Genomic DNA, 17,499 nt, shown 5'->3' with positions numbered 1-17,499 from the left:
GTGCTCTGGTTTGATCGTTCAAAGTGCTTGTTCCAAATTTAAATAGGGTGGGTCACTTACCAGATGGCGTGGGTCTTATGTGTCGTATGACACTAAGACCTTTCAGGCTTAGGTGGCCCCCTGGGCCAAGTGGCTTTTCCCTTGTGGGTAGTCCTCTGGGCTGGTAGTGGCTCCTCTGGACTCCGGGATATAGTATGCGGGTAAAATAGGAGAGAAGAAATGCTCCAAATAGCGTAATAACATCTTAAAATTATTTATTGCCCATCCATCGGGTTCAATTCCATATTAAAATACATATACACGCTATCCCTGGTGGTCAGCGGTGCGGGCTGCACGTCCTCCTCGTGGGATCGCGGCTAACTTCCAGCTTGCGTTCCAACTAGGGTAGCGTGATGACGTAATGCGGTCCAAACTTAGGACGTGCAGCCCGCACCGCATATGCCCTTGGCATATGCCCATATTTGCTGTCCCTTCCTCCATTCATAGAAGCTGTACTATAGCTTCTACGAATGAAATGTAATCTATAAATGTATCAAGATGACCTTTCAATCACAGATAAATCCAACAAAAAGCCGGCAACTTGGTGCTTCTTCTTAAAAGATCCTTAATTGATGCGCAACAGCAAATACAATGTCCATTGTTGCTCATAGCATTAGGAAGAAGCACCGAGTTTCCGGCTTTTTGTTGGATTTATCTATAGTGGACTGCTTGGACTGACTCTGTCTTCACATCTTTTATATGGCAGTAGAGCTTGGGTGAGTTTTATATATATATATATCCAACCTTTCAATCATCTGCCTGTCCACCATTCATTTTGCTTTTCATTCCTTTTCATTCATAGAAGCAAAAGTACCGCTTCTGTGAATGAAGGAGAGAGGCCTGGCATAGTCTGGCACCCTTAATGAGTGCCTGTCATAGCTCCCTCAGCCCTATTAACCCCCCAATGAACATTAGGGGACATGGATGGGGGGAGGGGGACAGAGGAGGGGGATTTCTACCAAACCAGGAGACTGCCCTACAAGGGTCACACCACACTCATAGTATTGTCCCTTTTGCTGATTTTATTTTATTTAATCCTAAATTTAGGCTTTAAGTAAAGTGGGACATTACTCCAACTAACATTTATCAGAGATAAGCAGTGCTAAGTTTGCTAAGCAGTGCCAACTAGTTCTGCCCTGCCTGTGCCAAATAGATTAGTCAGGCCACAAATTCTGCAGAGAAGAGTCCAGGAACAATGATCCTAAGCAGAACTGAGACTTTCTTGAACTAATTTAGGCAAAAGCCACTTATTATGGTTTATTATGAAAAGCAGGAAGAAACCTACATACATTTTTCATAAAGTATAAATGTTTGGGATCTAGATAGAAGTCTTTGCTCGTCACCTGACTTATCTATTGCCAATTTCAAACAAAACTAAGAATACCTTAATAAAAACTCTTGTATGGATTTTTACTTTTTTACATACTTGTCACTCCAAAAAAATTCTAAATGTATAAATATTTTTGCAAGTTCCTTTTATCTGGAATGAAAGCTTTTAGGTTGTTTTAGATTTTGTTGAAGGTCACTTTGGCGTAGTGACAGTTTGTTAAATAAGTGCTCTACAGTATTACCAGCTTGGCTCACTCATAGAAGGTTCACAGTGCACGCTGTCGTCCCATTTACCGTACATTTATTTGTAGATGCTGCATCTAGATAGAAATATTACATTTACATAGAGGAGCCAATCAATTCTTTCGAATTGTGAGCATGGAAATTACTCAGACAATGGCAACACTTTACTAACCTGAACCAATCATCTCGCCTAAATCTAAACATGCACAAACTTGGAAAGCGCAATGTTATTATACTCTGTTGGCTGTCAATAATATTTCATAATAAATCACGCAGCTTCTAAATATAAAAGGCCATTATACAGAGTGTGAGACAAGAATCCCAACCTGCTGTCTCCCTGTGAAGTCTATTATATAAAGAAACATCTCTGGGAAAGTTGTGCTGGAACAAACATATATAAACACAGAATTTGATGGCAGATGAGAAACTTTTGGTCTGAAGCTCAAGCAAGCTACATCAGTAACTTGACAACATCAGAAGCAATTCTTACTGCCAAAGGATGTCCCATACATATTATAGTTATATAGTCAGGTCGACAAAAGACACAAGTCCATTTAGTTCAACCAAAAAGAAAAACAAAAAAGCAATAAATAGAGTAACTACATAAATAGAAAACCTCCCTATACAGAACCTTATATCCACAGTTGCTCTAGAGCAGGGGTCCCCGAACTGCGGTCCAAGGGCCAGATGTGGCCCTTTGCTAGCCTTTATCCGGCCCTTGGGGCATTATGCCTCCCACTGATATGAGGCACTATTTCTCCCACCAATACCAACATTAGGGAATTATTTCTTCCACCGATACCAATAATGGAATACTATTCCTCCTACTAATAGAGGCACTACTCCTCCTCCTATTGGCCACCAACCATGAGGCCATATTTATTCTCACTGATGCCAAGCCTGTGACATTTTCTGCCCCCCCCCGCAGGCCAAAATACGGCCCTTCTAAAGTGTGAAGAACAATAAGCTGGCCCTTTGTTTGAAAAGTCTGGGGACCCCTGCTCTAGAGGAAGGCAAAAAAGAACACTTTTAAAGCATGGTCCTTCCTGATCTTCTATGGCAATCGTATATTCCCTGGATCAACAATCTCTGATCTTATTTCTTATTTTACTTTGTAATATATGTTCGTGTCCAGTTATATTCTGTGCAATTACTAATGCCTTTAAAATGTCCTTTGAGTCAAAACATGTAGGGAGTAGGTGTCCTCCTGAGTACGCACATACAGGAATCACTCGTAAGCAGGAAAACTGCAGAGAGGGCAGGTGAGATGCCATTTATTTTACCAAATAAAGTACTGTGAAGGATTGTTAACGGACTCCAGCTCTTAAATAGTTAAATACAGCCTATCTAGTTCAACTAATAGAAAAAAATAGACTAATAGAAAAGCTCCATATGTACAATCCTGTATCCACAGATGATCAAGAGGCAAGCAAAAAAAACAGCTCCCTCTTCATATATATGCTTATGAGGTGTACAGGAACCTTAGCTGTTGAACCTGGCATTCCTGATGTATATACAGGCGTGGAGGTGGAGATACTCTTGCAATATTTTTATAACCTGAAAACCTGGGGCAGTGATCATGGTATAAACTTAACTTGAACATAGGCAATGAATATAAGATAAAGAAGTTGCATAGTCCATAAGTGATTAGGTAAGCTGCTGAAAGTGCTTAGAAAACTGAGAGCTTTTTAACACCCGGACAATGAATAGGGTCATTATTATTATTAAGGATTTCTATAGCGCCAGCAGTTTACGCAGTTCTTTACAATATTAGAGGGAGACAGTACATAAACAATACAATAAAATACAAGAGGATTAAGAGGGCCCTGCTCAGAAGAGCTTACAATCTCATTAACCTTATAGTTTATTTGGAGAACATGGGCGTGGGACTTAGCACTGGTTTTGAAGTTTTTCATAGTACAAATGTGTTGTAAGAAAAGAAGACAGAGAAGATGCACTGGGGTTGATATACTAAAGATAAAAAGGCTGTTAACAAGGGAATTTTACTTTGTCTTAGTGAATGAGATTAAATTCTGCTGCCTTTCCTCATTCAATCATTTGCAAACAAAAATATAAATTAAAAAAAAAATGTTCTTGTGTTTGATTAAGTATAATTTGCAAAGTTCATTTTCAACACATTAACACATTAAATAATTGTAGCACTGCCCCCCTGGGAGCTGCTGAGAACAGATTACCCTGGGTTACTCCTAGCAACAACTTGTAAATTCACCTCAAGTCCTTGGCTCAGTCAGTAAACAGTCCAGGGGATTTGTTTTTTTTTGTATTTTATTTGAACTTGGATGGGAGAAGGGATGATTGGAATACTCCAACTTGATAACTATGCACAATCTTGAGGAGATCCCAGTATTGAGTGCGGCAAGGCCGCTGCTTCACCCTGCCACTGAGATGAAATGTTGAAAGGCGAACTATGCGGTAGATTGCGCTTCAGGGTCTAACTTGGCACCCCCTTTCTTGCTAACTGTGTGTGCTGACCTTCTGTTCACTGACCTCACTGGAATGGTTCCCTTCCTGGGCAAATCCCTGGCAAGCCCCCTGGTACTCACAGACACTGTTTTCCCAGGTAGCTCTGCCTTCAGCTCCACTGTCAGTTTCCTCTGGACTTCTCTGGCTCAGCTCCACTCCTGGCTCACTAGGCCGACTGTCTCTGACCACCTTCCTCTCTGACAGGAGGAGATACAGCCGCCACCCTCCTCCTGGGACCTTGCTTCCTGCCCAAAGACACCCTGCCTCATGTGCTCTCATCTTTTATGGTCAATCCCAGGATGCACTGCGGTGGTGCCCCCCCCCCCCCCACTGGGACCGCAACAAAAGCCTGTGTAGGCTTCCCTATTGGATACAGTGGGGACACTCCCTTAGACCAGATGAATACACATTGAGCACAATGAGCAGGCCTAACTAAAGATCAGGCTCCCCTTATATGCAGATGGAGCAAAACAAATGCTTTTACCTAGCACCTGTCTAGGAGGGTGCTACATAAGCTAAGTGAAATTTGAAAACAGCTGATTTGGCTTTAGTAAATCAACCCCAGTGTTTCATGTTTCATACTTTTTATAGACATATTTGATTTGTATTTATCCCTTATATTTTGTACATTATTGTTTGTATTTTTATTCCAGCTACAAGATTTTCAGCAGCTAACACTTTTTTTTAAACAATTGGTTGAGCTGACTAGAAGTAATTACCAAGAATCAATTTGACATTTTCACAACCCTCTTTTCCTACAGAATACAGATGTAAAGAGTGTCACCTTGTCTTCTGTAATTACCTTAAAGTGAATAACATCACTACCGGTTTAACCCCCGCTTATGTATTTTTACATAATGATCATATCCCTGTTTAATCTCCTCTTCTCAAGAGAGTGTAAACTCAGTTCAGCCAATGTTTTCTCATATTGAAAAGAAAGGGGTGCGCTGATTAGGTGAAAGGCTGCAACCAGATGATAGGATGTGTTAATGTTTAAAAGTGATGGTGCGCTTTTCTTAAATGTGAAAAATCATATATTGAACAATATATAACAAAATTAGGGAAAAAACCAACTCAAAATCACAGTATTGGGTGAATAAGTGTAAAATAAACAAACATAATGATCAAATAACACTCGATGTGACTTTTCAAATAAACATTGAAATAAAAGTCCATTGAATAATGTGATCCAAAATGTGAAAAAATGGTGAAGAAAATCCAATTAAAAATCAAGGTGATGATGTAGTGTTCCCTCCACCGGGTGAAATGCCTCCTTACCTGGCGGAAAGAAGGTAAGTGCCTGATAATGATATTCTAATAAGGAATCGGTGCTCTATTTCCACCTGCACACGTGCACGGTCACCCAGGTGATAAATAAATACAAGCCTCTTACCAGATGTAAGAGACAATCAAGCCTCTAATTATCCTGATCATGAGGATGCTTCTTTAACACCATAGATGGATGAAATCATTCACACTTTCTTCCCTCTGTATATACCAACATGTATCTCCTATCCTTTTGGGGTGATGGACTCCCCGCGATGTTCCAACGTACATGAAAGAATGGATGGGACTAATAGTGCATTACCTTTTGTATGCAATTTATTGATATACAGATTTACACTTACAGTTAGGTTGAAAGTTCGGGCAGAAAATCAATTATTGACAGGCTGAGGATCTCTAGGTGCATCGGGTCCGGCTGCAGCACGGACCGCCGATGACGCAATGACGGCACGCCTCCCTCCTGACGCGTTTCCTCCAATAGGGCTTCAACTTGAGATGGGAGATAGGCGCGCGCCGTCATTTCCGCCAATTTATACAGGTTGGTGTTGTCCTCCCCTTCCGGTGTCTGCAGAGAATGTCCCGAGCGCCGGAAGTGTCTCTGTTTATCACAAATAGTATATATACTATAAAGATCGCTTATATTTTCACTCTTACAGTGTTCTACAGGGGATGTTTGTAATTAAAGTGAAATTTGGCGCTTGGACTTCAATTTTCTGCATTTATAAGGGAATATGACACCGGAGGAGGGTATCAACTACTTCCTGTTTACGTTTCATTAAACCTTTTCTATAATTAACAAATTAATGAATATATATAAGAATTCAAACATCTTAGTATGCATAATTATAAACGGTCACAAATATTCAGTGAATAATGTTTAAAATCAATATTCAGTTAAATTAAAAATTAAAAATAAAATTAAATATTTAATACTGAATTATGTGCCTAAAAAGATGAAAACCTTTGTTAAATGTGTACTAAAAATTTTAAAATGTTAAAATTTAATAAAATTTTATAAAAATCATTTTATTTAATTAAATTCTTAAAATCATATCATTTGATAATAAAAAGGTGGGTATGAAAGTTTAAGAGCTTCGGGAATAAATATTAGCTGTTGTTAATGTGGGCATTAATGTCCCATTCTATGTTGTGTCCTCTAGGTTGGAAACATTTTAATTCAAAAATCCAAAAAGTTTCCCTCTTTGAAATGGTTCTTTTTAGGTTACTCCCCCTCCAATGTGGGGTGTATTTTTCTATAACGGTGATCTTCATTTTTTTAGGATTTTTACGGTGGCATTGGGCATAATGTTTTGAGACACTATGTCCTGGGAAGGCTTTGTAAATATTAGTCAAGTGTTCTCCTATCCTAATACTAGCTGTGCGGATGGTTCTTCCTACGTACTGTTTGTTACACTCACACTGTAACAAATAGATGACTCCTTTAGTGTGACACGATATGAAATCCTTAATCGGATATTCTTTTCCAGTGACACAGGATGAAAATTTCTTTGTTCTAACCGTATTGGCTTCTTTGCATATCCTGCATTTGCCACATGGGTAAAACCCATTCATGTCTGGGAAGATTTTCGTTATTGTTGGTTTCTCCACAGGATTTTGGGCTACTAAATTCTTTATGTTCGCCGCTTTTTTAAAGATGATTTTCGGTTTTTGGGGTATCACAGGTCCTAGGACCTTGTCATTCTGTAGTACTCCCCAATATTTTCGAAATACATGATTGAGCCATTTATAACCTGAAGAAAACTTCGTAACGAAGGCGAACTCGTGATGGGACCGAGTTTCTTCTGGTTTTGTTTTCTTAACTGGTTCTGTCAGTGCAGATTGTTCAATGAGGCTCATTTTCTGTATTTCCTCATCCATCTCTTGTGGGTCATACCCTTTTTCCACGAATCTTCCCTTTAAAATCAATGCTTGTTCCTGAAAGTCGGTCTTTTCTGTGCAATTCCTTCTTATACGTCTGAATTGTCCTTTAGGGACTGCATTGAGCCATGTAGGGTGGTGGCAGCTGTCTAGAGCAATGAAGCCATTTTTATCTGTCGGTTTGAAATAAGAACGGGTGGCGAATCTGTTGCCTTTTCTAAAAATGGTTAGATCTAAAAAATTGATGGAACTTTTACTGTATTGATATGAGAATCGGATTCCCCAACTATTACAGTTGAGGTTCTTCATAAACTTTTCAAGGGATTCTTCATTCCCCCTCCATATTAACAGTGTGTCGTCAATATATCTTCTCCATATCACTAGTTCCTTCACTTTTTCTGAAAAAATATTGCGATCTTCCCATAAGGCCATAAACAAGTTTGCCAAGCTTGGAGCAAACTTGGCTCCCATTGCAACGCCCGTTTTTTGTAGATAAAACTCGTGATTATAGTAAAAATAATTATGTTCCATCCCGAAGACAAGTAGGTCAAGAATAAATATTTTTTGTTTAAAAGGGATTTCTAAATTTGCATCTAAAAATGTCCTCACCGCTTCATAACCCAGTTCATGTGGAATTACAGTATATAGAGATGTTACATCTGCTGTAACTAGCAGTACATCTTCTGATATTTCTAATTCTGTAATTTCTTTGATACACTGGGATGTATCTTTCAGATACGCGGGGGTTTCTTGTACAAGCGGCTGAAGAAAAAAGTCCACATATTTACCAATTCTTGAAGTTACTGAATCGATCCCGCTAACTATAGGTCTTCCCGGGGGTTGGGTTAGGCTTTTGTGAATTTTAGGGAGATAGTAAATGGTGGGAATTCTTGGGCACAAAGGGACCAGGAATTCTTTCTCTTTTTTGTTCAAAATGCCTTTCTTATGACCTTCTTCAACGAGTTTTTCAAGTTTCTTCTTGAACTTAACAGTGGGATCTCTCTTCAGTACCTCATAAGTTTGTTTATCGGATAAAAGGTTGTCCATTTCTTTTAGGTAATCTTTCTTATGTAACAGGACGATACCTCCCCCCTTATCCGCAGGTCTAACTATCAACTCTTTATTTTCACACAATTCCTTTACACCTTTGTTTAAATCATGTTGTGAGTTCCTTTCCATTTCTTTTGCTTCTAATTCCTTAATCACCAAGTCCCGAAAAATAGTCACTTGCTGACTGTGTAGACCTGGAGGGTTGAATAATGAAGCATTTCTTAATCCCGAAGGTATGGAAGAAGTTGGGTTTTAGGGAAATCAAAGGGGCAACCAAAACCAAAAAAGTGGATAATCAAGAAGCTTCCACTTCCAAAAGTGCGACAGAAGTTAAGACTTCAAATTATCCCCAAAAATTTAAACCTTTAAAGGAGAACCCATCCAATAATAAAGGGAAGAAGAAAGCAGAAAAGAAAAGGGACAGCTCCCGTTCGGGGGGTTCAGAACCACATAGGAGAGAACAAGAACATGGATATTATTCCAGAGAGAGACAACCTAGGCGATCTCGATCTAGATCCCCTAAAAGGGTCCCGATGGATTATATGGGAAATTATTCCGATTCTCCACACACTCCCAGGTTCTACCCTCAAAATTCTCAGAACAGGTTTGAACCTCTGAGGAATGAAAGGTATGAAACCAGAGAGGATATCTTTGATACCCCACGAAGTGAAAAACCTATTAAAAATAAGAAGAATTTTTTAGGACAAGGCCACAAGAAAGGCAAAAAAAGAAAATAAACAAGAGAGGAAATAGGGGTGGCTCCAAAAAGAATAAAAGTCCTATCAACACACAGGGCATATTTAATTTGAGTGGTATCGAATTAACAAAGTCCGAAGAACACACTTTAAGCAAGGGACTTAAATACGCCCCAAAACAAGCCTTGAATAAGTTCCAAACCTTTGTGGATATCCACAAATTCGTGAGGAAATTAAATGTTAAGAGACATTTCCTCTCGAAAGCTGGGGAAAGGAATTACGTTTCATACCAGCCAACTTCTTCCATACCTTCGGGATTAAGAAATGCTTCATTATTCAACCCTCCAGGTCTACACAGTCAGCAAGTGACTATTTTTCGGGACTTGGTGATTAAGGAATTAGAAGCAAAAGAAATGGAAAGGAACTCACAACATGATTTAAACAAAGGTGTAAAGGAATTGTGTGAAAATAAAGAGTTGATAGTTAGACCTGCGGATAAGGGGGGAGGTATCGTCCTGTTACATAAGAAAGATTACCTAAAAGAAATGGACAACCTTTTATCCGATAAACAAACTTATGAGGTACTGAAGAGAGATCCCACTGTTAAGTTCAAGAAGAAACTTGAAAAACTCGTTGAAGAAGGTCATAAGAAAGGCATTTTGAACAAAAAAGAGAAAGAATTCCTGGTCCCTTTGTGCCCAAGAATTCCCACCATTTACTATCTCCCTAAAATTCACAAAAGCCTAACCCAACCCCCGGGAAGACCTATAGTTAGCGGGATCGATTCAGTAACTTCAAGAATTGGTAAATATGTGGACTTTTTTCTTCAGCCGCTTGTACAAGAAACCCCCGCGTATCTGAAAGATACATCCCAGTGTATCAAAGAAATTACAGAATTAGAAATATCAGAAGATGTACTGCTAGTTACAGCAGATGTAACATCTCTATATACTGTAATTCCACATGAACTGGGTTATGAAGCGGTGAGGACATTTTTAGATGCAAATTTAGAAATCCCTTTTAAACAAAAAATATTTATTCTTGACCTACTTGTCTTCGGGATGGAACATAATTATTTTTACTATAATCACGAGTTTTATCTACAAAAAACGGGCGTTGCAATGGGAGCCAAGTTTGCTCCAAGCTTGGCAAACTTGTTTATGGCCTTATGGGAAGATCGCAATATTTTTTCAGAAAAAGTGAAGGAACTAGTGATATGGAGAAGATATATTGACGACACACTGTTAATATGGAGGGGGAATGAAGAATCCCTTGAAAAGTTTATGAAGAACCTCAACTGTAATAGTTGGGGAATCCGATTCTCATATCAATACAGTAAAAGTTCCATCAATTTTTTAGATCTAACCATTTTTAGAAAAGGCAACAGATTCGCCACCCGTTCTTATTTCAAACCGACAGATAAAAATGGCTTCATTGCTCTAGACAGCTGGCACCACCCTACATGGCTCAATGCAGTCCCTAAAGGACAATTCAGACGTATAAGAAGGAATTGCACAGAAAAGACCGACTTTCAGGAACAAGCATTGATTTTAAAGGGAAGATTCGTGGAAAAAGGGTATGACCCACAAGAGATGGATGAGGAAATACAGAAAATGAGCCTCATTGAACAATCTGCACTGACAGAACCAGTTAAGAAAACAAAACCAGAAGAAACTCGGTCCCATCACGAGTTCGCCTTCGTTACGAAGTTTTCTTCAGGTTATAAATGGCTCAATCATGTATTTCGAAAATATTGGGGAGTACTACAGAATGACAAGGTCCTAGGACCTGTGATACCCCAAAAACCGAAAATCATCTTTAAAAAAGCGGCGAACATAAAGAATTTAGTAGCCCAAAATCCTGTGGAGAAACCAACAATAACGAAAATCTTCCCAGACATGAATGGGTTTTACCCATGTGGCAAATGCAGGATATGCAAAGAAGCCAATACGGTTAGAACAAAGAAATTTTCATCCTGTGTCACTGGAAAAGAATATCCGATTAAGGATTTCATATCGTGTCACACTAAAGGAGTCATCTATTTGTTACAGTGTGAGTGTAACAAACAGTACGTAGGAAGAACCATCCGCACAGCTAGTATTAGGATAGGAGAACACTTGACTAATATTTACAAAGCCTTCCCAGGACATAGTGTCTCAAAACATTATGCCCAATGCCACCGTAAAAATCCTAAAAAAATGAAGATCACCGTTATAGAAAAATACACCCCACATTGGAGGGGGAGTAACCTAAAAAGAACCATTTCAAAGAGGGAAACTTTTTGGATTTTTGAATTAAAATGTTTCCAACCTAGAGGACACAACATAGAATGGGACATTAATGCCCACATTAACAACAGCTAATATTTATTCCCGAAGCTCTTAAACTTTCATACCCACCTTTTTATTATCAAATGATATGATTTTAAGAATTTAATTAAATAAAATGATTTTTATAAAATTTTATTAAATTTTAACATTTTAAAATTTTTAGTACACATTTAACAAAGGTTTTCATCTTTTTAGGCACATAATTCAGTATTAAATATTTAATTTTATTTTTAATTTTTAATTTAACTGAATATTGATTTTAAACATTATTCACTGAATATTTGTGACCGTTTATAATTATGCATACTAAGATGTTTGAATTCTTATATATATTCATTAATTTGTTAATTATAGAAAAGGTTTAATGAAACGTAAACAGGAAGTAGTTGATACCCTCCTCCGGTGTCATATTCCCTTATAAATGCAGAAAATTGAAGTCCAAGCGCCAAATTTCACTTTAATTACAAACATCCCCTGTAGAACACTGTAAGAGTGAAAATATAAGCGATCTTTATAGTATATATACTATTTGTGATAAACAGAGACACTTCCGGCGCTCGGGACATTCTCTGCAGACACCGGAAGGGGAGGACAACACCAACCTGTATAAATTGGCGGAAATGACGGCGCGCGCCTATCTCCCATCTCAAGTTGAAGCCCTATTGGAGGAAACGCGTCAGGAGGGAGGCGTGCCGTCATTGCGTCATCGGCGGTCCGTGCTGCAGCCGGACCCGATGCACCTAGAGATCCTCAGCCTGTCAATAATTGATTTTCTGCCCGAACTTTCAACCTAACTGTAAGTGTAAATCTGTATATCAATAAATTGCATACAAAAGGTAATGCACTATTAGTCCCATCCATTCTTTCATGTACGTTGGAACATCGCGGGGAGTCCATCACCCCAAAAGGATAGGAGATACATGTTGGTATATACAGAGGGAAGAAAGTGTGAATGATTTCATCCATCTATGGTGTTAAAGAAGCATCCTCATGATCAGGATAATTAGAGGCTTGATTGTCTCTTACATCTGGTAAGAGGCTTGTATTTATTTATCACCTGGGTGACCGTGCACGTGTGCAGGTGGAAATAGAGCACCGATTCCTTATTAGAATATCATTATCAGGCACTTACCTTCTTTCCGCCAGGTAAGGAGGCATTTCACCCGGTGGAGGGAACACTACATCATCACCTTGATTTTTAATTGGATTTTCTTCACCATTTTTTCACATTTTGGATCACATTATTCAATGGACTTTTATTTCAATGTTTATTTGAAAAGTCACATCGAGTGTTATTTGATCATTATGTTTGTTTATTTTACACTTATTCACCCAATACTGTGATTTTGAGTTGGTTTTTTCCCTAATTTTGTTATATATTGTTCAATATATGATTTTTCACATTTAAGAAAAGCGCACCATCACTTTTAAACATTAACACATCCTATCATCTGGTTGCAGCCTTTCACCTAATCAGCGCACCCCTTTCTTTTCAATATTTGCATTTATAAATAACCAGGGTAGCAGCAGATTAACATGGATGTCTTCGAGTACCATAGTACTCGCAAGCTTATAGTAGAAGACATCTTCGAAAAAACACTCTTTGAACCCACGGATTTAAGAGGCATATTTATGAGATTAAAAAATATCATGGTAGCGGAGCTACACGCATCCTGGGACATAGTGTTTTTAGAAAAATATGTCCAAGATAAATTGGTACCCCGAAGTCTGAGGTGGAACATCGCCCCTGACCAGGGCGACCCAGACGTTATGGAGTGGTTTCAATTTTTTAACGGGGCAGGCATGAGCCTCCTGAACTTCCTCATAGACAAAAGGAGGAAGAAAGTTTTAAAATTAAACAAAGAAATCTTGGAAATGAAAGAAAAACTCTCATCTTTTGTACAAGAAGAGGCATACAAAATATACAATCATGAACTTCGGGAAATATTAGCAATTGAAGAAGAAGAACAAAAGAAGAAGAAAAGGAAAAAATATTTTAGAGACCTAGAAGACTACCAAGCGGGTAGAGTCTTCAAATGGCAACTCAATATTGAAACTGAAGAAGAAACAGAGGAAATGGAAAGTGCTACGAATGATAATACGGTGGAAAAAAGCACTGTCCCTTTGGGTTTTAGGGAAATCAAAGGGGCAACCAAAACCAAAAAAGTGGATAATCAAGAAGCTTCCACTTCCAAAAGTGCGACAGAAGTTAAGACTTCAAATTATCCCCAAAAATTTAAACCTTTAAAGGAGAACCCATCCAATAATAAAGGGAAGAAGAAAGCAGAAAAGAAAAGGGACAGCTCCCGTTCGGGGGGTTCAGAACCACATAGGAGAGAACAAGAACATGGATATTATTCCAGAGAGAGACAACCTAGGCGATCTCGATCTAGATCCCCTAAAAGGGTCCCGATGGATTATATGGGAAATTATTCCGATTCTCCACACACTCCCAGGTTCTACCCTCAAAATTCTCAGAACAGGTTTGAACCTCTGAGGAATGAAAGGTATGAAACCAGAGAGGATATCTTTGATACCCCACGAAGTGAAAAACCTATTAAAAATAAGAAGAATTTTTTAGGACAAGGCCACAAGAAAGGCAAAAAAAGAAAATAAACAAGAGAGGAAATAGGGGTGGCTCCAAAAAGAATAAAAGTCCTATCAACACACAGGGCATATTTAATTTGAGTGGTATCGAATTAACAAAGTCCGAAGAACACACTTTAAGCAAGGGACTTAAATACGCCCCAAAACAAGCCTTGAATAAGTTCCAAACCTTTGTGGATATCCACAAATTCGTGAGGAAATTAAATGTTAAGAGACATTTCCTCTCGAAAGCTGGGGAAAGGAATTACGTTTCATACCAGCCAACTTCTTCCATACCTTCGGGATTAAGAAATGCTTCATTATTCAACCCTCCAGGTCTACACAGTCAGCAAGTGACTATTTTTCGGGACTTGGTGATTAAGGAATTAGAAGCAAAAGAAATGGAAAGGAACTCACAACATGATTTAAACAAAGGTGTAAAGGAATTGTGTGAAAATAAAGAGTTGATAGTTAGACCTGCGGATAAGGGGGGAGGTATCGTCCTGTTACATAAGAAAGATTACCTAAAAGAAATGGACAACCTTTTATCCGATAAACAAACTTATGAGGTACTGAAGAGAGATCCCACTGTTAAGTTCAAGAAGAAACTTGAAAAACTCGTTGAAGAAGGTCATAAGAAAGGCATTTTGAACAAAAAAGAGAAAGAATTCCTGGTCCCTTTGTGCCCAAGAATTCCCACCATTTACTATCTCCCTAAAATTCACAAAAGCCTAACCCAACCCCCGGGAAGACCTATAGTTAGCGGGATCGATTCAGTAACTTCAAGAATTGGTAAATATGTGGACTTTTTTCTTCAGCCGCTTGTACAAGAAACCCCCGCGTATCTGAAAGATACATCCCAGTGTATCAAAGAAATTACAGAATTAGAAATATCAGAAGATGTACTGCTAGTTACAGCAGATGTAACATCTCTATATACTGTAATTCCACATGAACTGGGTTATGAAGCGGTGAGGACATTTTTAGATGCAAATTTAGAAATCCCTTTTAAACAAAAAATATTTATTCTTGACCTACTTGTCTTCGGGATGGAACATAATTATTTTTACTATAATCACGAGTTTTATCTACAAAAAACGGGCGTTGCAATGGGAGCCAAGTTTGCTCCAAGCTTGGCAAACTTGTTTATGGCCTTATGGGAAGATCGCAATATTTTTTCAGAAAAAGTGAAGGAACTAGTGATATGGAGAAGATATATTGACGACACACTGTTAATATGGAGGGGGAATGAAGAATCCCTTGAAAAGTTTATGAAGAACCTCAACTGTAATAGTTGGGGAATCCGATTCTCATATCAATACAGTAAAAGTTCCATCAATTTTTTAGATCTAACCATTTTTAGAAAAGGCAACAGATTCGCCACCCGTTCTTATTTCAAACCGACAGATAAAAATGGCTTCATTGCTCTAGACAGCTGCCACCACCCTACATGGCTCAATGCAGTCCCTAAAGGACAATTCAGACGTATAAGAAGGAATTGCACAGAAAAGACCGACTTTCAGGAACAAGCATTGATTTTAAAGGGAAGATTCGTGGAAAAAGGGTATGACCCACAAGAGATGGATGAGGAAATACAGAAAATGAGCCTCATTGAACAATCTGCACTGACAGAACCAGTTAAGAAAACAAAACCAGAAGAAACTCGGTCCCATCACGAGTTCGCCTTCGTTACGAAGTTTTCTTCAGGTTATAAATGGCTCAATCATGTATTTCGAAAATATTGGGGAGTACTACAGAATGACAAGGTCCTAGGACCTGTGATACCCCAAAAACCGAAAATCATCTTTAAAAAAGCGGCGAACATAAAGAATTTAGTAGCCCAAAATCCTGTGGAGAAACCAACAATAACGAAAATCTTCCCAGACATGAATGGGTTTTACCCATGTGGCAAATGCAGGATATGCAAAGAAGCCAATACGGTTAGAACAAAGAAATTTTCATCCTGTGTCACTGGAAAAGAATATCCGATTAAGGATTTCATATCGTGTCACACTAAAGGAGTCATCTATTTGTTACAGTGTGAGTGTAACAAACAGTACGTAGGAAGAACCATCCGCACAGCTAGTATTAGGATAGGAGAACACTTGACTAATATTTACAAAGCCTTCCCAGGACATAGTGTCTCAAAACATTATGCCCAATGCCACCGTAAAAATCCTAAAAAAATGAAGATCACCGTTATAGAAAAATACACCCCACATTGGAGGGGGAGTAACCTAAAAAGAACCATTTCAAAGAGGGAAACTTTTTGGATTTTTGAATTAAAATGTTTCCAACCTAGAGGACACAACATAGAATGGGACATTAATGCCCACATTAACAACAGCTAATATTTATTCCCGAAGCTCTTAAACTTTCATACCCACCTTTTTATTATCAAATGATATGATTTTAAGAATTTAATTAAATAAAATGATTTTTATAAAATTTTATTAAATTTTAACATTTTAAAATTTTTAGTACACATTTAACAAAGGTTTTCATCTTTTTAGGCACATAATTCAGTATTAAATATTTAATTTTATTTTTAATTTTTAATTTAACTGAATATTGATTTTAAACATTATTCACTGAATATTTGTGACCGTTTATAATTATGCATACTAAGATGTTTGAATTCTTATATATATTCATTAATTTGTTAATTATAGAAAAGGTTTAATGAAACGTAAACAGGAAGTAGTTGATACCCTCCTCCGGTGTCATATTCCCTTATAAATGCAGAAAATTGAAGTCCAAGCGCCAAATTTCACTTTAATTACAAACATCCCCTGTAGAACACTGTAAGAGTGAAAATATAAGCGATCTTTATAGTATATATACTATTTGTGTTAAACAGAGACACTTCCGGCGCTCGGGACATTCTCTGCAGACACCGGAAGGGGAGGACAACACCAACCTGTATAAATTGGCGGAAATGACGGCGCGCGCCTATCTCCCATCTCAAGTTGAAGCCCTATTGGAGGAAACGCGTCAGGAGGGAGGCGTGCCGTCATTGCGTCATCGGCGGTCCGTGCTGCAGCCGGACCCGATGCACCTAGAGATCCTCAGCCTGTCAATAATTGATTTTCTGCCCGAACTTTCAACCTAACTGTAAGTGTAAATCTGTATATCAATAAATTGCATACAAAAGGTAATGCACTATTAGTCCCATCCATTCTTTCATGTACGTTGGAACATCGCGGGGAGTCCATCACCCCAAAAGGATAGGAGATACATGTTGGTATATACAGAGGGAAGAAAGTGTGAATGATTTCATCCATCTATGGTGTTAAAGAAGCATCCTCATGATCAGGATAATTAGAGGCTTGATTGTCTCTTACATCTGGTAAGAGGCTTGTATTTATTTATCACCTGGGTGACCGTGCACGTGTGCAGGTGGAAATAGAGCACCGATTCCTTATTAGAATATCATTATCAGGCACTTACCTTCTTTCCGCCAGGTAAGGAGGCATTTCACCCGGTGGAGGGAACACTACATCATCACCTTGATTTTTAATTGGATTTTCTTCACCATTTTTTCACATTTTGGATCACATTATTCAATGGACTTTTATTTC

Source organism: Pelophylax lessonae (genome assembly GCF_965119305.1).
Source record: "Pelophylax lessonae genome assembly, chromosome: 13".
Lineage (NCBI taxonomy): Eukaryota > Metazoa > Chordata > Amphibia > Anura > Ranidae > Pelophylax > Pelophylax lessonae.
Note: the sequence above shows the minus strand (reverse complement) of the source record.